Genomic DNA, 24,372 nt, shown 5'->3' with positions numbered 1-24,372 from the left:
GTTGGGGAGCAGATCCCTTTTAGGTCTCTACCACCAACTCTTTTCCTTCTTCATGCTGTGAGAGACTGGAAGTAGAATTACTTTTGAGGCTGACTTCACCCACCATCCATAAGGTTATCCTTCAAGTCTCTGCTCTTAGGGCACCTTGCTTCAAGTCCTGCACTCCTCTGGCAGGAAGGAAGCATTTGATACTTGACTACTGAGCTTTGGTTATATTTATATGCTCTGGAGGCAGAGAGGAAACTATCCCATCCGCTAGATGATATTCTGAACTTGAATACTACCCTTGCTGCAGCTAAAATAAAAAATATACAAGGCTTTTAAAAATCACCATGAAAGCTGTGGAGTTTGCAAATGCAGAGTTCTTCTTTGGAACCTTCTCTGTCTTGGGTCAGAAGACCTGACTTGGAGAGGAAAGCCCGTTAATTATTTTGCTTTGCTTATTGCTGTCCATGAGATAAGATGCTCACTGCAGTGATAGATCTCTTGGCACAAGGATGCTTGGATTTGCCAGCCAAAGAGGAAAAAGTGCTGCTGTGGTCCTGCCCCATCACTTAGCAGCATTTAAAGCTTTTTCAAGAACACTAAAGAAGGGATAAGCCAGAATTTCTGTGTCTGCATTGGGGCTTCCTGTTCATCGTGGCTGAAAATGAAGTGGAGCCAGTGGACACTGTGAGTCAGATGGTCCCTTCTACAACTGAGTGATTCCTCTGAGAACCTCGACCACAAAAGTTGGCAACATTTCATTTTATAAAGACTAAATAATGGAAATGGAGAAATGACTCACAGGAATCTTTCTTCAACACTACTGAGAACCTATCTCATAGAGGATATTAATTTCAAAAGTGAAAGATGATGAAGACCACCAGAGTTAGAGCTAGTAGAAGTTCTGGAAATAACTTTTTTTTTAATTTAAAATTACATTTTTATAGTCAATTCTCATAGAAAAGTTTGGTTCTGCTTTGTATTTTTGATTTAATTCAATGAATTATCTCGACACATATTATATTTTCTGGTTGCTTTTTTGTGTGGGTGTGCAGAAAGATTAAAAATGGTTTAAGAAATTCTTCCTGCTGACATTTCCCACAGATTTTCATGCTATTTTTGAGTAATTCTCATCTGTGCATTTTGTGCATTGCATATATATTTATCAGCAATTGCATTTTTAAACTAAATTTTTTTCTTAAGACTAGAGTGAACCTAAATTGAAGATTAAATTCAAGTTATTAATTTCATCCACCAGAGAAGTTAATGAAATGTGTCTTAGAAAAAGTAAAAATGCAAGAATTGGTTGAGTCATCCTTGCCTTCCAGGTGTCTTGTCAAACCTGAGGCAGGTTTTCTGAGCAGAGCTTGCTCCAAGAATCCATCTTGCAAGCAACATCAAGCAAGCAGACAGGCATAGTTTCTGGGTTATTGCACATGGATTTAGGGTTTAGCAAGCCCTGGAAAGCTGGGTTAAAGAGAACTGGAAACCAGTTTCTGATCCTCAGAAAAGTATTTATTCCACTGAGCATCTGCAACTCTTGCAGTGTATATATGCCTGTTTCTTGGATAAGCATTTTCAAATTTGTTTATATTTCTTCAAAATTAAGTTGAATAATAATTTTAGTAAGAATAACAAACCCCTCAGAAGCTGAGTGTTTTCCTCTTTGGCTTGCTCTATTGGGACTAATTGAGAGTTACAGTATTGCATACATCATTCGACTGCATTGCAAAACTGCAGGAACAAAATGAAGATTCCAGATTTTTCTTTCTTTCTAATTCGTTAGCAGGCACAATGAGCATTAATGATTATCAAATAATTTTCTATTTTCAAATTCTTCCATACTAAAACAAAGTCAGAATTTAGTGGACAGAGCCAATAGTTTGTGAAACAGAAAAGGCAGGTCAGGTCACTTGCAAGAACAATGAACAGTTTACTAGTTTATATTTTCCAAAGGAGAAATTTATTTAGTAGTGTCTCCACTATTTTTCAAGTTTGCAACCTGAAAATACAGAGTTATCTAAGCTCACAAATATTTTATTTCAAAATTTTATTTCTAAATTTTAAACTTTAGAATGAAGCAGGTTGGTTTTGCACTTCTCTTTTGAGGGCATCTGTGTACTGTAACTTAAGCATAATTTTCCAAAAGGACTTTATGCAGCCTCACAATATAGTGTTCCTTGGGTTGTTTTCCTTTTTTTTTTCATGTGGATTCAGGCTAATCTGAATCATCAGGAGCATTTTACAGATATCCACATGATATGAACAGTAGTTCCAACCTGCAGTGACAGGGTTTCTCATGGATTTAGATAAACAGATTAGGCTTTCAACATCAGGGAGCAAATAGATCAGAATACATTAGCCTAAAACACATTGAAAATATCATTGCTTCATGAGCTATGCAAAAATCAAAACTTCAAAATCTACTACAGCTGAAGACCAAATTCCCAGAGACAAATATAAAGAGATGGATAATATAGCTCAAGTAGAATTTCTAGAATTTCTAATTTCTGACAGCAAGTAGAATAGGTAAACACTAATCAAGAGTTTTCTGGAAGCTTTCTTTAAGCAATAATCCCAACTTTCAACAATGCTGAACAAATAACTCACAGAGATGGTGTTGGATTGTGCCCTTGCTGTTGGCTTCAGTTGAAGATTTTAAAATTCTTATGGGGACCAATAATGAAAAATTGGCTCTGGCAATTTGTCACCCATGAATGACAGGTTAAAGACCAATACAAAAACTAATTAAAAGATCATATGAAAGCTTTTTATTGATGCATCTAAATTAAATGCAAAGAATATATGTAATCAATAACAAGATATTAAAACAATGTTTGGAATGTGGAAGATGAACTATGAGCAGCTGAAGGAACATCTTGAAGCAGAAATGAATTCCAGGCAGAGAGAAATAAACTCATTTAAATTACACAGAAATTTACAGGATTGTACACAGAAACTGTTCGAAACTATCTGGCAAAACAACTAAAGCAACAAATAGTTTGGCTTCTGCAGACAACTAAAGGTTTCTTGGAACTATAAAGTAGATGTCTTGCCCAATGTGATACAAGTGGAGAAGACAGGAAGATGAAAAAATATCTAAGCAAGAAACTCATGAAAATTTAGAGAAAGACTGTGAGTTTTACAGATTGGAAATATAACAGAAAAATTCTAGGGAATATGATATAAAAATCTGACATATGTCATATTCAGGAAGAAAATCTCATACTAATTAAAAATTATCCTCTTGATTTAGTTGCTGTGTTCAGGTTTTCATCCTGTCTTAAATCAGGCATATTTTTTTCAGTAAGGAGCTGGCAGAGCTGAAAGAGTTTTATCATTTTCCAGTCTGATAAGTTCCGGCTAGCATCCAATGTGCTCCATACTGAAGCCTAGAGCAGCATCCACATAACTCTAATGTCCTCTTCCATGCCTGTTAGGACCATGGCTGATTGTACTCCTGTCAATGCTGTAAAATGGGACAAATTTAAATGGAAACATTATCTTTTCATTTCATATTCATTTTGTATCCCAAATCAAATATTAAGAAGATGAAAAATGAGGGGTGTTTTAGTGACCCATCGCCTCAGAAAGGAGTCTTGTCTAATAATGTAAAATAACACTTTAATGTGGTTCAGAGAGGGTAAAGAAGAGGAAATTATCTACTTGAACTGGCAGAGCAATTAAAGGCTTTAATAAGGAAAGATAAAGATAACAGGTAAATAGCTCTGAGGTGGGTCAAGTAGACACACAGAAAGGGGGTTGTTTTAGCGTATTGGGGAAAAATATTAAAATTCGAGAAAGACAGTTACACCTGTAACTAATAAAGTAGTTATTATTAATACATTAAAGGAGAAGTGTTCAATAAGTATTTGGTTCAGTGTCTGGGAAGAAAGACAAGGTACTTCTAGCAAGTGAAAAAATAAAACAACTCCCAGTCCACTAGCAATTAAGAACTTTAAAATACAGAAAATTTTCTCTACAAGAAAAATATTATTTCAAAGATAAAGCTCAGATGAATTCCCTTGGGAATTCCAGGGGGCTTTGTTGAAAATATCCTTATCTAGCCATTAACTTTGATCCCTGAAGCAGAGTCCAAAGCCTAGGTGGGAATGAGTAACTGATGTGAGTAACTGAGAATTGTTAGTCTACCAGCAATCCTAAGTAAAGTAAAATAATGGAAAACTGATGCAGTATTCAATTAGAAAATAATTAAAGCCAAGAAATATAATCAATAGCAATGTTATTTTATGGAAAATAAATATCAAACAATTTATTTTCTCTGATGACTCTAGAAATTTGAAGAGTAATCGAAGAGATGAACTAGTCTTTAACTAAACTGAAACATTTGATTAAGTACTGCAAAATATCCTGGAAAAAAAAGCAGAACTATATTATGTTAAAAGGGCAGAAATGGAATTAATTAAGGAACTGGCTGACTGAATTGTCTCACTGCTGGAAGTAGCAGTTCACCTGATGTTATTCTGTAATTTTGTAGTAAGTTGCATGTAATATTATTGCTGCTAATACTGGAAGCTGTGGTGAAGGGTGGTAGATGTGATGGAAAAGATGGACTAGATTAAAATACATTTTAAAAAATCAGAGTTTCAAACCTTGTTTTCATAGCCAGAAGCCATTCTATAGAGAGTGTGGAAAGGCAAGCATTTCTGACATAGTGCTGAGATAATACACGCTTTTAATTTATAAGCTGTGAAGTGGTAGATATAAGGAGGTTATTTTAAAATATAAATATCGTACCAAAAAGACTGATAAAATAACTGTCTGTTTCTGGTCATATTTTTAGTAGATTGTTTCAAAACTGGAGCAGATGGAAATAATAAAATTTTATAGAGATAAGGGAAAATGTCAACTTTGTGGACCTTGAGTTAGCACCAGGTTCAGAGTACAGCTTTTCTACAAAGGATGCCCAGCATCAATGGGAATGAGTGGATACAGAGGCAGGATGGTTATTGGAAGGTATAAAGCAAAACGTTCCTTGGGTATTGTGATTGAATATAGAAACTTACTTTTCTTAACTCTGTAAAAATCTGAAACCCAGGCTTCTGCCATTTCTGTAGGTTCTTCCCCATAGACAATGGGAAGACATTGCCACCTTTTGAAGATGATTCGTGCATCTGCCTGATGTTTGAAGTTAGGCTTGCATTATGTTCTTGCTCTGTGGGTCACAGGGAGCCTGGGTAACCAGATGCTTGCATTTTAGGAGGTAAAATTACATAGAAAGGATTTCAACTTAGTTCTTCTCTTGAATATGAGAAAGAAGAAACCTAAAGCTTATCATATGTGCTGGATTTATGCCAAAACTGGTTGAGGAAAAATCTGTATTAGTTCTGCATGCAATTGTAGCCCTGCCTAAGACCCTAAAGAAAAAGATCCCTTTGCAATGGATTTTGGACAGGTTCATGTCCAGACGATTCTGTGTTTGAGGAGAGGGAACTTGCTGTGAGCATCCATGCAGCCAAATACTACAATACACCTTCCTCATTCCCACTCTTCAAGCCCTACATATCCAAGTAAATCTTTGCAGAATTCTCCACTATGCCTGAAATTAAACTATGATGCCATAAAATGCCTTTGCCATCTGTGAGTGAATAAGTCATACTGAAGTTTACTTCCCCAATATGTGCCTGTTGGTTACTTTTGTACAGTAGCAATACATTCTGAAATTATGCCAGTTTATTTTAATTACTCCAGCTTATTATTCAGAACACTCTCTGAAGGAAGGCAATTATCTGTAGATACAAATGCAATATTGTAGTAGATGAACCGTCTGTTAAAACAGTAAGAACAATATTAAGCATATTAGGAGATATTACAATTTCTACATTCTTGGATCAAGAGGAGAGACAAAATTAAATTTATTTCTGTATAAATATGTCATCTTTATTCAGTAAATAGATAGGAAATCTCTTCTTTTTAAAATCATCATGGATTGAAATGCTTTTTTTTTTTTTTGCCAAAATGCAAATTTTTGTCTTGACACTGATCAGAAATTGTTTGGAGGTACCTTTCCTGGCAAGTATAAGAGCAACTTCATTAGAGCTACCTCAACATCTGTTACTTAGTTATATGTACCTTCTCCTCCAAGAAAAGGAATATACGTGCTTAGTTGTGAGGGATTTTTCTACACGTATTTAATAAAACAACATGATCCACTGTTTTTCATGAATTCATTCTGTTGAGAATGGAACAAATCTTCCCTTTGCAGAAAGAGAAATTGTAGAGATGAAAAGAAAGCCAAACCGAGCTTTTGAGTGTTCCCAGAGTGCTTCAGATCTGTATACTCCAAGAATATTTACTGATGATTTAGTAGGCTGGAGAGAATTCTTGGAAAAGAGGGAGACAAAATTAAAATTTGAGATCTCACCATTTCATATGGTCAAATATACCAATTATGAATTAAAAATTCATAGCACAAATTATTGCTTCTTATGAATCAAATTAATACTTGCCCCCTCAGGCAATAAAATATATCAGATGTTATCCTTTCTTTCTTCAGACTCATAGGAAGTCATGTCTAGATATCAAGGGGTCTTATTTTACCTCCTGATACGTGTTTCATATATATAATGTGGTACAGAAATAAACATAAAATTAGATACAAAAGTCTAGAAGTAAAAAAGAAAAATAATTTCTTTATGTTATTACACTTAAGCATCTCATCCTCCTTAGGTCATGTTAGTGAAATGGTTAAGCTTAGAAGACTATTTCAGGAGACCTTTTAAAAATATATTTATTCATGTCTAATTATTAAAAAAAAAATAAAATTACAGCCTGGTCCAATTTGGGAATATTGTTTTCAAGTGTATCTTGTATAATACATTGATCTGCACCTTGGCAATCTGATGCAGCATGGTAAATTTGAGTTGTGCATATATTTGTGTTAGTAAAGTGTAGTATAAAAAGCATATGCCCCCATCAATAAGATTCTTTTTGTTAAATACTTACCAAGTTAATCAGACTGGAGGAGTAATTTAGATGAAAAACCTAAACGTCAGAGTGTTTAAAGGGATAAATAAACTGCCCAAACCAATTTAATATCTAAATCCCTAGACTACTGTGAAGATCTCCAAGGCCTTTTTTCAAAAGCCTTTGCAGAATGGATGATAGGGGACTGCTGGTGGCAGGAGCAGCAATGGGAATGGTTTTACTGATGCTCTGTTGGTGTAGGACTATTGTGCCATACCATGCATTGTGCTAGCACGTGTGAAGTCAGAATTTGACTGTTGTTGTAGAATCAAAGAGAGGATAAAAGGAACAGTCAAACAGGATGTCCCTACTGGAAAGAATAATTATGGTATCTGGTATTTGAGATCATTATCAACGTTTTTTCTTTCATTACCATGGGTTCATAGCCCTGACATCACAGATAATATCTATTTTTGTTTGCTTTCTCTTTTCGTTTTTTTTGGTTACTTTAGTGCGGTTGAAAATAAAGTAACATCTTATTCCTTTTGTTAATTTGCTCAGGTAATTAGGGGGTTACATTAGACTACTGTGAGTCCCGTAGTTTTATGTGGTTATGATCAACCTTAGCAAAATGAAAACTGTGCTTGCAGGTGAAACAAAATCTAAAAGAAGCCACTGAAAAGGAGAGAGAAAGTAATTTAACTGACTAATTAAGAGCCCAATCTGTATCTGATGGGATGATACTTACCTCAGAAGCACTTAGCCTTTCTGGGTTTGTCCACTTAAGAGTACATTATAACATATTCAGCATAGAATATATACTCCAGGGAATTTATTCAGCTGAAGTACCCACATTTCTTATATCTTCAAGGAACATGGCACTCATTATACACCTTGAGTACATAATTACCTTGGAATAGCTACACACTTTGGTGCATTTTATGATCTCCTTAAAATGTTATATTTACCCTTTTCTTCTAAAGCCCCAGGAAGACAAAAAGTTAGAAACAGACTTACTAAGGTATCTTGTTACAAATGTAGGGATTTTGAGTTTCAGCCCACTAGAATTTATGTGAAGAGCTTCTCCAGCTGGCAATGTTTGAAATGAGAATTTGATCTCCTTTCTCAGGGAAATGGTTAACATTGGGTCTAATGGAGGGATCTGACCTCTTGCACAGGGTCAACCCACCAAAGAAATTGTCTTGCTTCTACCATATTAACCCAGAAAACTACTTGAGCTTCCAGGAGACTTTTAACCTAGTATTATTCAGAGCAAAATCATCAACAAATGCATTATCCAAATGTATCTAATCCCATCCACAGCTGTTAAAAGACAACGAAGGTGCTTTCTAATATATTGAGGAGAGGGGGTGTTGATCAAGCCCTTGCAGGTTTTATTATTATTTATTATTTATTATTTATTATTTATTATTTATTATTTATTATTTATTATTTATTATTTATTATTTATTATTTATTATTTATTATTAAGCCTTTACATATGAAAAATAACTTGTGCCATCCTTTTTCCCTTTTTTTTTTGAGACCTGTGCTTGCTCTCCCCTATAAAAAGATATTCTTCAGACATCCTTATCCAAAATGTTAATCTATATGTAGTATCCTTCACAGGCATATTTTTCTAACAACTCAGAAGATCCTATTTCCATGGATTCAGTTAGTGTGTGCTACAATGTTTTGCTGGGCAGTGATATGGAGTGCTCTGTCAGACATTAAACAAATAAAATTATCACATGCCACAACACCAGGAAAAAATCAAGTAATTTCCATCATTCAGCTTTTCTCTATGGGTAAAGTCATATGACCTTAAAACATAAGAGCAGAAGAATTTGCTCAGACAAAAGACCCATCTGTGACTGTTACAAGTGAAACCAATGAAGAAATATAGTACTACAGCAAACATTTCTCAGAATATTCTACTGCTTTCCAAGAATGTTCAGCTTAGCTGTGTTTGAGATTCCTCAACAGATTTCAGATCCATAAAGGTGGATGTATTTAACAAAATAGACTTTTGCACAGTGTTACCAGTGGGACTTCTCCTTTGCACCCAGTGCTAGTATTATTTTTTTCTTTTTGCTTCTCAGTGCAGAAGCATCAAACTAGCACATGAACACTATCACAAGATCGCAGGCAAGGCATCATTCCCTTGGCAAGGAGGGCAAAACACAAGGGTAAAACTGAACTCTTGTTTTTGCTCTACATTTGGATTTTTTTTTCTGTTTTGCGTACTTTTCAAAGGTAATTTTCATTTCCTCCAGCTGTAAATCTATCATGACTTGCATTTAAATGAATACAGTTTTATTCTGCGCTCATTTAAGGAACTGGAAAACTTCACCTATTCACAGCAGTGTTGTACAAATTCCACACTTGTACCACACTAACTACAGAGACTTCATGGAGTTATTCCAGATTTACAGCAACTGGACACAGAAAGAATGTGAATTAATCTCCCACAATTATTTTCATGCCACTTGGTTTTACTAACTGCTAAACAGAGGTATCTAATACATATTTACTTTCTACTGTTCATGTGCTACTCTTACCAGCACATTTGCAGTCAGTCACAATAGGATTTTTGTTGTTAAACTAGTTGCCAATTGTGATTTATGAAAGTGAAGTTGTTCACTTGTAATGGTAGAACATGAAATCGTTCAGGTTTTGTTCAGTGCTTTTAATCTTTTTAAGCAACTCTCATTCTTGTTTTTTTCTCGCCTTCTGTAAATATTGTGCTGATTGACAATGAGTGAGTGAGTGAATGGCTGCGTAGGACTGGGCTGCTGACTGGGATTAAACCACAATAAGTCTTTTGCACTTTGCTATTAACTCCTTTTAATTGTTGTAGGATCTTGTATGCTTTTCTCCTATTTCTAAATCTACCCACGCTTTTTAGCTATTTTGTCTTTGCAGTAAGAGCAATGAATTAGTGAAGTTTCTGTGTGATTGACATGGAGGTTTTATGTCTATCAGATACTAGCAGGAATTATCAATTGCCATGATGACCCAATCAAGGTGATCCATCTCCCAAAGAGATGTGCTGTACCTGTTGCGCTCTGATGTGAGATTAAAAGTAAGCACTGACAGCTTTATGATTTAACCTCTTTAAAAATGACATTGAGGGACTCATTTTGTATTTTCTTACAAATAATCTTCTGGTTGTTTACTCAGTATATCTCTAGCATTTGAAAGTAATATTGTTCCAGGATCAGTCTCAAGTGTATTACTTTGGTCTGTCCAGTTCATGTCAAACTGTAGATCCAAGCCAGAATTTTTACTTCTGTTGATAGTTGTGACTGAGGTTGGATGTTTCCCTGAGTCAGGAGTCAAGGCCTTACTGCCACATCCTTTTTCAGATTGTCCAGTTTGTTTGTATCTTATTATTTTGTCACTTTATTTGTATTTCACTTTATCATGTCTATATTGATATTTTCTTTCTGGGAATTTCCATCTACTGAATATTTATGTGTAAATGTGCTTTCCCACATCTCATTACCTGCATTTGGTCAAGGATAAGCCTGTGCTGATCCCTGCTCATTTTTCTAACCTGCCTTTCCCACTGTATAATTTTCCCTTTCTTAATGGTATTTGCAAAACATCTCAATTCAGTTGGATCCACAGACTTTAATTAATGTCCTATTTCTGTCTTCTTCAAGAACATTAATAATGCTGTTAAGTAAAAGCAGCCAGTCTCTCTCTTCCTGCTGAATAGAGTGTCGCATCTTAATGCATGATTATTTATTCTCACCTCCTGTTTATGATCCTTTAGCCAGTTCTCAGTCAACATGGCATCGTTCCTTTCTGAGTCATGGTATGAATGCTTGTGATTCAGATTTTTAACAATTCCTGGAAGAAAATAAAACAAAAGCTAATAAAATATACATAAACATTGTTACTGCTTGTTTTATTGCAGGATTGTGTAAGTCTTATGAAGGAAGTTTATTATCAGTTTTTCTAAGTAGTCTTCTATATTGAGGTCCCATTGCACTGGATTTGTGCCCTTGTAATGAAAGCAGTGGTGAAGCTGGTACAAATAAACAGAACTGCTCCTGGCAAATGTAAAGCAAACCTGAGTCAAGAGCCAAAAGCACAGCTGGTATTATTTGTTATAGCTCTACTGAAATTAATAATTTTAAGTCATTATTTTTACATTGGGAAAATTAAGCATTGGAATGACCCAGTATGGCATTTGGAAGATTTTTATTTGTGTATCTTTTCATCAGGACAAGGTATGTTATTTGCATATATTTTCTTAACGTGTAGCTCAGCTAGAAACTCTGGGTCTAGTGGAAATCATAGAATCATAGAATGCCATGTTGAAAGGGGAACTTAAGGATATTTGGTCCAACCTTTCTTGGCAAAAGCATGGCCTCGACAAGATGTTCCAGCACCCTGTGCAAGTGAATGGTGAAAGTGTCCAGTGACAGGGAATCCACCACTTCCCTGAGGAGATTATTCCAATGGCTGACTGCTCTCATGAAAAATTCTCCACTTCTCTCTAATGAGACTCCTCCCAGGAATAATTTGTACCCTCTGCCCTGCTCCTCTACCATGTGACTCCTCTTAAAATATTAGTCTACATCTTCTTCCTAGCCACCCTTTAAGCAGTGGAATTCGGTGATATTGTTTTTCTTAGGCTTTTTTTCTCAAGGCTGAATAAACTCAGTTCTCTCATCTTTTTCCTCACACAGCAGCTTCCCAGTCCCTTGGTCATTTTTGTGGCCTTTCCCTGGACCTTCTCCAGCCTGTTCAGCCTTACAAATGCATGAGGGCCTTTGGTTCATACTCTGTAGGTGGTCAGCCAAGATTTACTTTAATGATTTTGGTTTTTTTTTTACCTTGTAAACTGATGAGTTTATCTTTGACACCGAATAATGTTAGTGTGCAAAATCTTCTTCATGAATAGGATACATGCACATAATTAAAGTGCATTTTTCTTATATTTCTGTATTTCTTTTCCAAGATTATTTAGATCAATAAGTAGCACAAGCAGTACAATAAGTGAGGCCACATGGGGAATAATATGAAACAGCTTTTTCCTTGCTAGCTTCTCTCAGTTTTGGGGAATCACATTTCAAAACACTGCTTCAGCCATTGCATGTTTATTGAAGCAGAACAAAATTTGAGTACCATTTCAGATTTGTTTACAACTGCAAGCACAACAAAGTCATTCTCTGTCCCTGGGTTACAGCAATGGAGAAGATTAATCAGGTTGTTCTCCCCAAGAAAACCTGACATCAAAAGGCTAAAAACTGGCTTTCCTGAGAAAGGTAAAAGTGGACTTAGCAGAGGAGAGCATCTAAGTCAGTTCATATGAAATTACCTGTTTGACTCCAAACCCAATTTATTAGTGCAGGGCTGCAGCTGGCCTGCTAAGCCCTGAGAGATGCAGTTGTCCTGTACATGGATTTGAATGGATTCTTCTTGTACTCTTAATCCCAGGATTACAAAAGTAGAGCTTTATTTTATTTATTCCATTTAGCAGCACAGCTCTACCAATAGTGGCCTCTCAGCTGAATAGGGTAAAGTAGCCTTTGTCCTGGGATGGGGGAGAACCTGCCTAGGAAAAATGTGTGCTTTGCTGTGCCTGTCCCAGCTGTGGGAATACCTCACTTCTTGTACAATGTAAACTGCAGGTCACAGTGAGGGCCAAGAGGAGTCTCTGCCCAATTTTCCAAAAACACAGCCAGGCCCAGAAAGAGCATGGTTGTGACTGTCACCATTAATGCCTGCATAGATTTTTTTGTCCTGAATTTTTAATATGAGGGGGGTTCCTTGTACATTAATTAGAAGTGCAGGTCTGTGCTCAGAGCATAGCAAGGGCTGCTTTGAACCCATCAAGTTTTTACTTCACAGCTTTGCAGCATCTCAGTAATACTGGGGGTGGGTTTCTTTCTCTCTTTTTTTTTTTTTCTTGTAATGTAGGATGAAAAATGATGAGGTAATTTGCCAGCCTTTATGCAACTGGCAGATGGGTTATATTAATATCATAAGAACATATTGTTCCCAATGCCTGCTTAAAAGGAGAAATGCTATATCAGGCCTAGATTCAGCAAAGTTCCAAGGAACGTGCCTGTATTTATTCCTCCTTAGCAAAGTAATAATATGTTACATACATATCTGATTTAATTGAAATAGATATTTTCACTGGTTTATCTCTGGGCTGAGGCATTAGCAACACATGAGAAAGTCGATATTCTCATGCCAATATTTTGGTTCTGGTTGTTTAATAACATTCTCTGACCCAGCATGACCAAGTGTTACACACAGCTTTCCTCGAGTAACTACAACAACACTGTGTTGATATTTGAGTACATGAAAGATTGTAAATAAGAGCCAGGGCTTGTCAGGATGTGGAAGACAATTTCTGTTGCTGAGCTGGGATCTAAAGTATGTCTGTAAGAAATCCAATGAGGCTGAATATTTTATACATCGAGATCCCAACTCACCGTGAATATCATCTTGATTCTGATGATTATACATAGTCACTGCATAGATGCCATTTCTCCATACTGTCCCTCCACACTGCACATTAAGAAGAGGGTTGTAAGTAGTGAAATCTCAAACTCAGAATAGACATTATGGTATGCAGTTAATGAACAGTCTGACACATCAGTAGCTTTTGCATAACTACTGAACTATACAGGCACCTCTGGTATTTTCTGCAGGTACAGTTATATTCATATATATGTACTAAAATCTCTAAGATATTTGTAACATGCCTTGATAGTATATTGTTACTGCTGACACTCACTTTTACTGTTCAGAGAGACTCAGAATTCTGCAGATGATGAAACTGCTTCTTATTCTCTTGACAGGGATCTGAAGAATATTTCTCCTTCTCTTCAAGCACCTTGCTCCAAACAGAGCAAGCAAGATTTCTTCTTTCATCTAAAAACCACACTGCCAACAGGGAAAGTACAAAAGGGAATATTCCTGATTAGATTGCATCTTCCTTAGCTCTCCTTCCACTTGTGCAGTAGCAACAACACTTGTAAGCTTTGAACAAACTGCATTAAAATTAAAGCCATTTCATTCAGAAACCTGTTCCATTTCAACAGCTCTGGTCAGGACACAGATAATAAAGGACTGGGGGAAGGGAAGAGTCTTTTTTATCTCCTGAAAATGTTTTGGGTAGAAAGCATTACTTGTATTGCAAGATGACAATTAAACAACAAAAAAAGTAACACAAACATAAGCGCAGGAGTTGATCTCTCATTTTCTATTTTTTACCCTGAAGAGAGGGATTTAACTGTGATAACAGGCCATTTCCAGGGGATTAACAACCTGTACCTTTAGCCAATCTGTCTATTTGCACAGTCACTCGCTGCATTCTGTCCAGCTCTGTGATTCTGGCTTGCAAAATAGATTGAAGCAAGTTAAAAAGAAAACAGCTATTGGCCTGATTCTTCAAATTGATCTGCATGGGTCATGTTATTAATATTTTTTATTATTATTTATGCATGGTGCTAGCATGGAAAGACTCTGGCTTGATTATCTCTTCCACATGTATTGACATATAACCAAAAAGACAGTGCTTGAAAACTTTAGGGTGGAATCAAAGACCTGTTGTGGTTATCTCATAACCATGGGGCTAAAATATACAATGAAGTGTTGATTTTAGAAAATGTAGGATTCTTTCCCTCCAAATAAAACAGTTTTAGGTGAAACAGAAGGGTAGGAAGGTGCATGCTGTGATTTCATTGCTCCTTTCAGCGAACCTTTCAGAGGCAGGGACTGTGGAGAGTATTTTCATCAGGGAGGGGAAGAACACTGATGGATTTACTAGTATCTCCTCTCTATTTTATTACCAAAACAAATAGCTGTCTTTTTGATATACAATTCCAGAGGTTGGGTCATAGAACATGTAAGGTGAAACACTGTCAGGATTGAAATACAATAATTTTTTACTTTAGCAAGGCCAAGATTTTGATCCAGCATAGGCTTCAGTGTTTTAGCTTTTATATTGAAAGGCTGTGTTCTCTCTTCATATGGTTTTGTTGTTTGGGTGTTTTTTTAATAAATCACGACCCCCTGGTACCTTTTGAACTTATGATGAGTTTCAACGAAATAGATCAGGCAGACAGGTCTTTCTCCTAAAACTTTCCAGAAGCTGTCAACTGACTAGAGGACAAATCTTTAAATACTGATTCTAATTGCAGAAAGCCAGTTCTGTCCTTTACCTGTTTTAAAAGAAGCCAGTAAATAAGTACATATTGAGCACTGTGGACCACTGTATACAGACTTGCTTGTGTCCGTCTGTTGACACATGTAACACTTCCATAGTTTATAATGGATTTTTCAAACCACGAAAAGCCTACAGCGAAGAGAACAACTTGCTGCTAACAGTAAAAAAAAAAACAAACAAAAAAAAAAACAAACAAAAAAACAAAAAAACAAAACAAAAAAAAAATAAAAAAAAAAAAAAAAAAACCAAAAAAAACCAGGTAGATCCACCATTTCTGGTGGACCTCATTCTTAGAGGCTTTGTTGCTTAATAGAATACAGAGCCCCAATCACCATTTTCTGTATATCTGTGTGAGCAGCCACTGCTAAGGGACATTTCTGTCAGCACCAGCACAGGGAATAGGAAGGCACTAAAAGTAGATAAGAGTAGATATGAATGGGAATGTTCTGAGACACGACCCTCATATGTCTTATACCCCTGGGGACACAGCAACATTCAAATTGGAACCAGGTCTGTGGTCCAGCCCTTGTATTAAGTATTAACACACTGGTATCCATTCTGGCCAATCTAATATGGGTAGAGAGAGCTGCAGTGGCTGCACTGGAGGGCTGGCGAGTGCAGCTGCCAGGAGTGTATAGGTTAAAGTTGAAATTCTTTTTCTGCAGGAGGAAGTGTTAGTACATACATGTTCTCACTTTCCCAGCTTACTCTTAGAACAACTTGTGAGGTACAAGTTATTGCAGGTGCCTTGGCAGTAGCTGATGGTGCATTCTGTGTCCTTTCAGAGAGAGAACTAAGGATCTCCATCACCTCTGGGTGACCCTCTAACTACATAACTGCATGACAAAAAGGGGGCATTGGACATGTCCCTTTGAAATACTTTGTATGCTGGTGTCCAAACTGCTAAATGGGTGTGGAAAATATGTGCTACCCTGAGTTGCTGAAAGGAGTGCCTCCCACTGAAAAATACATAGTGCTCCAATACTTCCAAGTTTTACACTGTTGGCCTTAGCGCCTTTACTAATACTTATTACCCTAAAAATTCAAGATCTGTGAACTCTGTGTATGTTATAGGGCTTGAGGGCTATGACAGTGAGATTTAGGCACACACTTCCTCTAGTAAATCTAATCTATGGGCTTCCTTCCAGGCTGTTGATTGCTAGAGTGGAGTATATCCTTGTACAGCTTAAATCACTATTCACTTTCTTGGCTGTAGTAGGTTGCTAAATACTCACACATACTGTGTAAAGATTAACACTTGTTCAGATGTAGGGTGGCAAAAGAGCTGTTGGTTCTTAAAGATTCTGCAGCAGCTGCCATGAATCTGGAAAAGTTCCTCCAGGTAAAAGCACAACCCAATCTACTGTCTTATTTCTGGGCTTCCTCAGTCAGCTGGGACTAATTAAGATAACTGGGCTATAAAATGGCAGTGAAAAGCATTTCCTGACTCTTCTGGGTAGCTGATTTGCTGGGGTGGATTTTGATGCATTATGAGTGGTGAGAGAAATGGAGCATGTTAATGCTACTGGCCGGGGAGAAGGGGAAGTTGTGGAATTCAGTGCTCTGCTAGAAACTTGCCCTCTTAATGAGGTGATCATAAAATGCCAATTCCCCAAAGCTAACACATATTTTTGTATAGTATCTTTGTTTTTATAGGGCATAGGGATAGCTATTTTTCCACTTTCTCTGACAGCAGGCTGACCAAATACTACTCAAAGGAGTACTGTGGCTGCACTAGGCTTTCCTCTTTCCTTTGGCTGTACAGTTCTCAATTAGCTTTTAAGTTGCATTATAGATCTGCTAACAGTTGTGCAGTTAAATCATTAATTACCTTTGCAGTCAGTTGGGAACTCAATTTCACTTTGGTTTGCAGTTTGTGCTCCACAGTAGATTACTTAGCAAATCCATAAACATCTTCAGACAGTATAATTTAAAGAAGTTAATGATGAGGAAGTTTAGACAATTTTATCACAAAATAATTCTTAGGCATGTGAAATAGTGTTTATGAGAGAGAGGGTTTAACTATGCAAATATCAGCTATGTAAGCAAATGAAATTAAAATTTATGTGAGGTTGTGGTTTTTTTTCCCCAATGAGTAAGAAAATTATTATTGTTGTTATTATTTTTATTTCTATCTAAAAGATTAAGGGAAAAATAAGGATTCAGAGAATAACTAGACTGAGGGTCAAAACATCTGAGATTGTTTCTAACTCTGTTTCTGAGCTGCGTTCTAAGTGAGTCTCTGGGCTTCTGAGTTCTGGGTTTCTTTTTCACCCTTTATCTATTTAGATTAGAAAAACTTCAGCACAATCTGTTGTCAATATATTTACACCTACTCCAATACAGTCCTAATTTCAATTTGCATGCTAAAGAAATACTCTATTGCTACTAATAGATTCATATTCAAATGCAGCAAATGCAGTGTATTGTGAATTTCATCTTGGGATGGAGACAAAGGTTTCTACTGCAAGCTTTTCAAAGTCTGTTGATTTTCTAATTAATCTAATTACTCTAGTGTGTTTCAAGGCTGCCTTAACCCAAACATGGTTTGCTTTGAGTATGGAGGCCTGGATTTGTTTCTCCAGGTAGAAAAGCAAAGCTGTCTGGAGAGACTGTTAGCACCCTGTCTAAATTGTAGGAATAACAGCAGAGAGAAGCAGAGATATTTTTATAGTGCCTGATGGTCATTTTCAGGGAGCAGGAGTTCTAAGAGGGGCCTGGTATTAAAAGATGTATTCTAGCATAAAAAGAAACAACCATCAGATAACTATTTTCTGAGATATGATAAGGCAAGGCTACTAGAGGTGTAAAGTGTTTAATTTTAAAGTTGTCACCTTGCCATGTGTTCTTAGATTGGGGCAGTCCTACCTTTCCTTTCCAAACAGACTGAAAACCAAATTGAACATGCCTCCAACCTATTTTGCTGTACTAGTGACAGGAATGTAGTTATGGAACAATTGTTTTTCTCATAAGTTATGAAACCAGAGAGGAGATCACAGTTGATAAATTGGTGTGTAAAAATCAGAGTTGAATTCCAGTGAATGGAAATGCTCTCCCTCATCCAGGAGAAGATAAGTGAGAATGTTGCAGATTCTGCTGCCCTAATTCAAAAGGAAAATAGAAGAACCTGGGCTGAAAACAATAGGAAGAGAAAGAGGACAGGCTGAGCAATATTGAATGACTCTAGACAAGCTGACAGAGTTTCTGACCATCTCTTTTTATGGATCTGAAATTTACTCAGATGAAGGCTGAACAATTAACAGCATAGAGCTTCAAATATAATGGCATGGTACATAAAATTGAAGGGAAACATAGAAAATTAACAGAAGTCTTTACTTCCTCTAATGCGAGGCTATTTTGCATTTGACTCCCCACTGTTCCCTGGGAAAGACCAGCATGCAAAATGTCCTTTATATTCCTTCATTAATAATTTGCCTCCATTATGTCAAGCTGTCTTGTTCCTCTTGTGCAGTAAGAGGGTAAAAGAGCTCTATTTTGTAATTATAATCATTTAACTAACATGATAAGAAGGAAATGTTTTGTTAGCAGTGCAGAATTTTCTGTTTTCTACAGTACAATTTTAGCCATGACTAGATAGTTGACTGATCTATAAACAACTGAGGTGGGTTGGCTGTGGATGGACACCAGGTGCTACCAAAGCTGCTTTATCACTGTTCTCCTCAGCTGGACAGGGGAGAGGAAATGTAACAAAATGTTTCTGAGTTAAGATAAAGGTAGGGAGAGATTCACCATTTACCACAAAACAGAACTCACTTGGGAAAAATTAATTGAATTTGTTGCTAATCAAATCAGAGTAGGATAATGAGAAAAAGAAATCAAATCTTTAAATACCTTTCCCCCACTCCTGCCTTCTTCCTGAGCACAGCTTCACTCACAATTTTCTGTCCCTCTCCCCCAGCAGGATAGGGGAGAGAGGCTGCAGCCAGTTTATCACACACAGTCTCTGCTGCTCCATCCTCCTCAGGGGCAGGGCTCTCACCCTGACCCAGTGTGGGTCATCTCTGCAGTCCTCCTGCTACCAAAACCTTGCCATGCAAACCCAATACAATGAGCTATTAGACATGATTGGAGAGAGCAGCAGTACATTTTAAAGAAACACCAAGACAATTCACATTATTTTCCACAATTTTTTCTTTGTTATGTTTAAAAAGCTGACATTTCAGTACAGAATAGTACTGAAAAAAAATTGAAAATTTGAAATGCTTTACTAATATTTTGAGGTTTAATCTTTTATTGCCTGTAAATGTTACTTGAAAAAAATCATGTCAGTATCAGTGTTTTGGTAACATCAGCAATCTATGGGATGTTATCTTATTTGTTTTTCCTACTATTGCAGCTACTTTTTTCCTTTTTCTTACTTTTAGGAAGGTTGATGTGAGTTTTAAATATTTGCAAAAATGTTTCTATTGGGTCTGGCAAACCAGCTCCAAAAGCATCATTACCTCTTTTCCTAAAGACTGAAGGGAATTGATGCAGCCAAATTTCAGCCAAAACACAGATGTGGTAGGCACGCCTCTGATTACACTCATGGCTGCACTTCTTGCACACTCCTGATCATTTGCTGTGAATGCTGTCATCTGCCAAAAGGTCATGTTAAATCTGTATGATCTGTCATATTTCTGACCACCACTTTTGTGATTCGAGTGTCTTGTGCTGAGCCTTGTGCAGTCCCATGTGGTGCATTGTGCTGGCCTGCGTGGTGCTTGTGAGCTGTATGGATTTGTGGCTCCTGTGGACACCTGATGTGTGAGGATGGGCTCACCATGGGTGTGTTTCAGATTGCCCAGGGACAGAGAGGGACGGCACACACATTGAACTTAAAAAAACTTCAAGGAAAGGGAATTGTACACAGCTTCCTGAGATCTTTATTAGAGGGTGTCTTAGCACAATAGACCAAGTACAAAGGCAGCTTTATGTTCCATGTGGCAAATATATCTGAGATACATTAAAGATACTGGCTTTGCCTCCCTCTTTTTTTTTTTTCCTGGAGATGGGTTAGAGAAATTTAGTATTAAAAGAAAAGCTCAAGAAGGTAAATTCACTCTGTACTGGAGCTTTTAAAAAAACAAGTCATTCTTTCCCAAGGAGGATTTTTTATCTGAATTGTTCCCTCTTGTTGATGAAGACTATCTGTAGAATTTGGCTCTCCTACAAGTACAACCATGAATAATGCATGTTGACTAGGAAAGAATGGACAGCAAATAACAACAGGAAACAAATACCACACTTTGCAGAACAAATTTCCAGGTGCACAATAATTCCTTCTAAAATCTGTGAACCTCATGGGATTCTCATATATTTTCATGAACACCTGCAAGCAATAAATATCCTGATGCCGCATATTGCAGCCGAATTTGCTGCCTTCATTTGTGTGTGGGAGAAATCATATTCATATATCTCATCTATCTCCCGTGTCAAGCTCCTCTGCTCTGCTTCACTGTGCTGCAGTTCAGTGTAAATAGTGGGAGAGTTTGCAGCTACCTCACACACTGAATAGCTTCTTGTGGGGATCCTGTTTGCAGGCAGGTAAAGAATTGCCACAGCACCTGATTAAGTTTGCAGGGAGTTCCTGACATATGGCTGATAAGGGCCTGCTAAGGGACCAGTCCTTTATTCTGTCTCCCATTCAGGCATCCCACATCCAAAGGGTGGAAGGAAGGGTGATGTTGGTGGGGCTTTTCTTGTGTTTACCCTGCAGTGAGGATTTATTCCACCAGCTACTGTAATCTCTCACTCTCTGACAGTTCTACAAAGTCTTATATTGAGGTAACATTGATAAGGCCTTGACAGCAGTGGCTCTAGGAGATAAGACTCACGTGCAGATAAAAGAGGATATTGGTGCATTTGTGGACAGAACCTCAGCATTGAAAAAAGGTGGAGGGCACCACACAGGCTTTCACAATGAAAAACTGAAGTAATTTGTGATATATGGTTTTAGTTAATATATTTGCAAAAAATGCTGTGAATTTTTTTTTTCAGTTGAAAATGGTCTTGAACTAAAAAAGTAATAAAAAATAACAACAATTTAAAAATAGAATACCTCAAAACTTGGGCTTGGGAAACTCAGAGAAACACCTTCCAGGATGGCTGATGTTGGCAACCAAGAGAAGTGACTCAGGATCATCAGATCAGCATGTAATTCTACTCAAATAATGGCATTTGACTGATAGGAAATGACTTTTGTTAGCGTTTCCTCATTTTGAACTTCGTGTATTTAATTGAGACAGTGAGAATACAACCCTTTACCTGACTCAGGTGCAGCAATAACAATGAAATACAAGTAAAGCCTGTTGATTTTTATTTCAAGAACACTGAAATAAAATCAAGAGAATCCCAAAGATTGTGTGTCTGCAAGCAATGGATCCATTCCCCATGGACAGAAAAGCCAAGTGAATATCAGATTTCCACCTCTCTGCGGACCAGTCCAAGAACTAGATACATTTTGTATCTTTCAGTGTTCATGTGTTGCAACAGAATTTGGACACAGCAGCACTATTTCACAGTCAGGAGGAACAGGACAATATATGTTTATAATTTCTTCTGTATTCATCTTATCCTGCCCCTTCATTCCAGAAAAATATAGAAAGCTGTTTCACTCATTCCTGCTGGAATTCTCATTTCCCTCACCCCAAGACAGATCAATGCCTCAACTGTCAGTGAAAGAAACATATCCCAAAATAATTTCTGGACTTGATAATTTACCATTGCGCCAATATGTATTTTTATGAGAAAGTCAGTGGGTCAAGGTGGCCCTTGTGACAGATGTTTGGGTTTTTTTAAATATACACTTCAATAAAGAATGCATGCACTTTGACAGTGCAGAGGCTTAATAATTTGTAAATGGAAAACCTGGAGATCATTAATTAGGCTTCAAACAACTAGAAGGTGAGACAGCCTGTGTCTATATGTTTTAGAATAAAGCTTGTAGCTAAAATAAGTTGCATATTCTGCATATTTTACAGCTAATAAAGCACTATGCAAATGGTATAAGACTAAGGAAGATAACACAACTTTATCTTGCTTTGCAATACTACTCCTTAGCCTGATTTCCCAGGTTGAGATAGAAGTTACATATTATTGCAAGAAAAGAAAACACACCCAGATGTGAGATATTCAAAAAATTGAGCTGTTATTCTGTGATCACGCCCAGCTTTCCACCTATCTGCCTTTTTGAAGCCTAGTCTTGTTTCATGGAAAAGGGCTTAGCTGTACAGACTGTCTCAAATCTGAGCCATGGGTGTGGAGAGGAGAGGGTTTTATCTGCTGTCCATTCTCTGTGGCCATCAGCCACAGAAAAAAGACCCAAAACACTGGCCATGAGGACCTACTCCATGGAGATCTCATTACAGCCTTTCAATACATAAAGGAGGCTTATAAGAAATGTGGAGAAAGACCTTTTACCAGGATCTGCAGTGACAGGATAAGGAGAAAAGGTTTCAAAATAAAGCTGGGTAGACTTAGATTGGATATAAGAAACTCTTCACTATGTGGGTAGTAAGATACTGGAACATGTTACCCAGAGAAGTCGTGGAGTCCCCATCACTGAAATTGTTCAAGGCCAGGTCGGATGGGACTTGGAACAACCAGCCCTTGTGAAAGATGTCCCTACCCATTGCAGAAGAGTTGAACTAGCTGATCTTTAAATGCCTTTTCCAACTCAAATCATTCTGTGATTCCATGATTCACCTGCTGTGTGGGACACCTGGGTGCTGTATTGAATGAAAACAGCCTTCTGCACGAAGAAGCAACAACCTCCTGAGGTGGAGATGAGAGGGGAAAGTGGGAACTTGTTCTTAGGACTTGGAAGTTACTCAGTGACACACTGTCCCTTAGTCCTTTTGATTCTCTAGTTGGTGTCTGCTCTTGTCTTAGGACACTAGTAGTTAAGAGAGGAGTGGTATCTGGAATAAACAAAGTGGAGGAGGAGAAAGGAAGGCTCCTGGCAATGCACACAGACTAGTACTAAGTCAGCAAGCATACTTTGTAGCAGGGCAGTGATGCCCAAGATTTTGAAACATCATTTTCCAATCTGATTTGGACAGATAAGGCAGCAGTTGTGCAGGTGAGATGGGTTTCTCACAAATGAGAAAAAAGAGCTGCCACTAACAGGGAGGACAGAAAGGTGGAAGGGCATGAGGACAAAAATTATCTTCACAGAAAATAACCAGAGTTCAGGAACACCATTCTGGTGCTAGGCTTCTCATTAAATAAGTTACAGTAGACCTAGCCTTAGCTTCAATAAACATGAAACCAGTTCAAAATTGCTTCCTGGGCAGGATGCAATACCCTGTCTACCTTCTAGATAAGTGCCTGATTCACCCCCACGACACTGAAGTGCAACAAAAACTGGAAGGAGGGTTGGTGTGTGATGAGCAAGGCCAGGAAAGATTGGATTTTCCCTTTTGAGTGGAACAGGGTGAGAAAACCCTAATGATCAACAGGTGCAGCCCTGGGATCTATGCTAAGGTGACAAATGCCCAGGGCAAGGAGCTTCTGATCCATTCAGTCATGTCAGAGTCCTAAGGAAGGTGCTGAATGAATGAGACCCAAGAGAAAGCTAAGGCTGCTGTGGAGAGGGGATGAAGGCTGAGGGACAGTTGACATAGAAAAGGAAAAAAACTGCCTGTTTTTTTTTTTTTTTTTTTTTTTTTTTTTTTTTTTTTTTTTTTTACAGAAGAGATTAATATATCAGGCTTCTAAAAAAATACTTTTAATTTCTCCACATCAGCACAACCCTATGTATCCATGCCTGATGACTGCTGCCCTGGAAATGAACTGAGCTGCTTGAAAGCTAGTGAAACAAATTCAAAAACAAACAGAAAAATAGACTAAGGGTCATGATTGGTCCATAATTCTTGAATGTTTTCCTTCAAAGTATATATTCTTCTAATGACTTTCCTTTAAATTCAGTGGTTGTAATTTTTGGTATTTTCCTATTGAGAAAGCAATAAAATATAAGTGATAACATAAAAAAATAATTGTTTCAGTTGCAGTGCACAATGTTTCTGACTATAAGTTAATGGTTTACATATTAATTCTCTCATCTCTCTGATGGGCAGAAAATTGCTTTAATATAAAAGCAGTTAAATTTGTCATTTCATATCTACATAACTTAGGTTTAAAAATTTATTACAAGCAGTATCAAATTGTTTCATAGGAATTTAGCAGATTTCGTGGACGAAAAATGTATCAAGTTGGCGATTGAGGATAAAATTTTTCTCACATTATAATTTATGTAC

At 37.2% G+C, this 24,372-nt stretch overlaps 1 long non-coding RNA gene across 3 annotated transcripts in view; it reads right to left on the bottom strand.

Moving 5' to 3' along the window:
* Nucleotides 1–2,016: 2,016 nt before the first annotated feature.
* Nucleotides 2,017–24,372, bottom strand: part of LOC148223224 (uncharacterized) — an 81,499-nt gene continuing 59,143 nt past the window's right edge. For all 3 annotated transcript variants that reach the window (XR_015804709.1, XR_015804710.1, XR_015804711.1), the window contains exons 2-4: nt 13,679–13,827; nt 10,673–10,770; nt 2,017–3,454 (exon numbers count right to left, since the gene is read on the bottom strand). This is a non-coding gene — a long non-coding RNA (uncharacterized LOC148223224). The remainder of the gene's footprint in view (nt 3,455–10,672; nt 10,771–13,678; nt 13,828–24,372) is intronic.

This window comes from Sturnus vulgaris, chromosome 7, assembly GCF_052056855.1.
Source record: "Sturnus vulgaris isolate bStuVul1 chromosome 7, bStuVul1.hap1, whole genome shotgun sequence".
NCBI lineage: Eukaryota > Metazoa > Chordata > Aves > Passeriformes > Sturnidae > Sturnus > Sturnus vulgaris.
The sequence above is the reverse complement of the archived record's forward strand: the minus strand, read 5'-3'. Positions and strand labels throughout refer to the sequence as shown.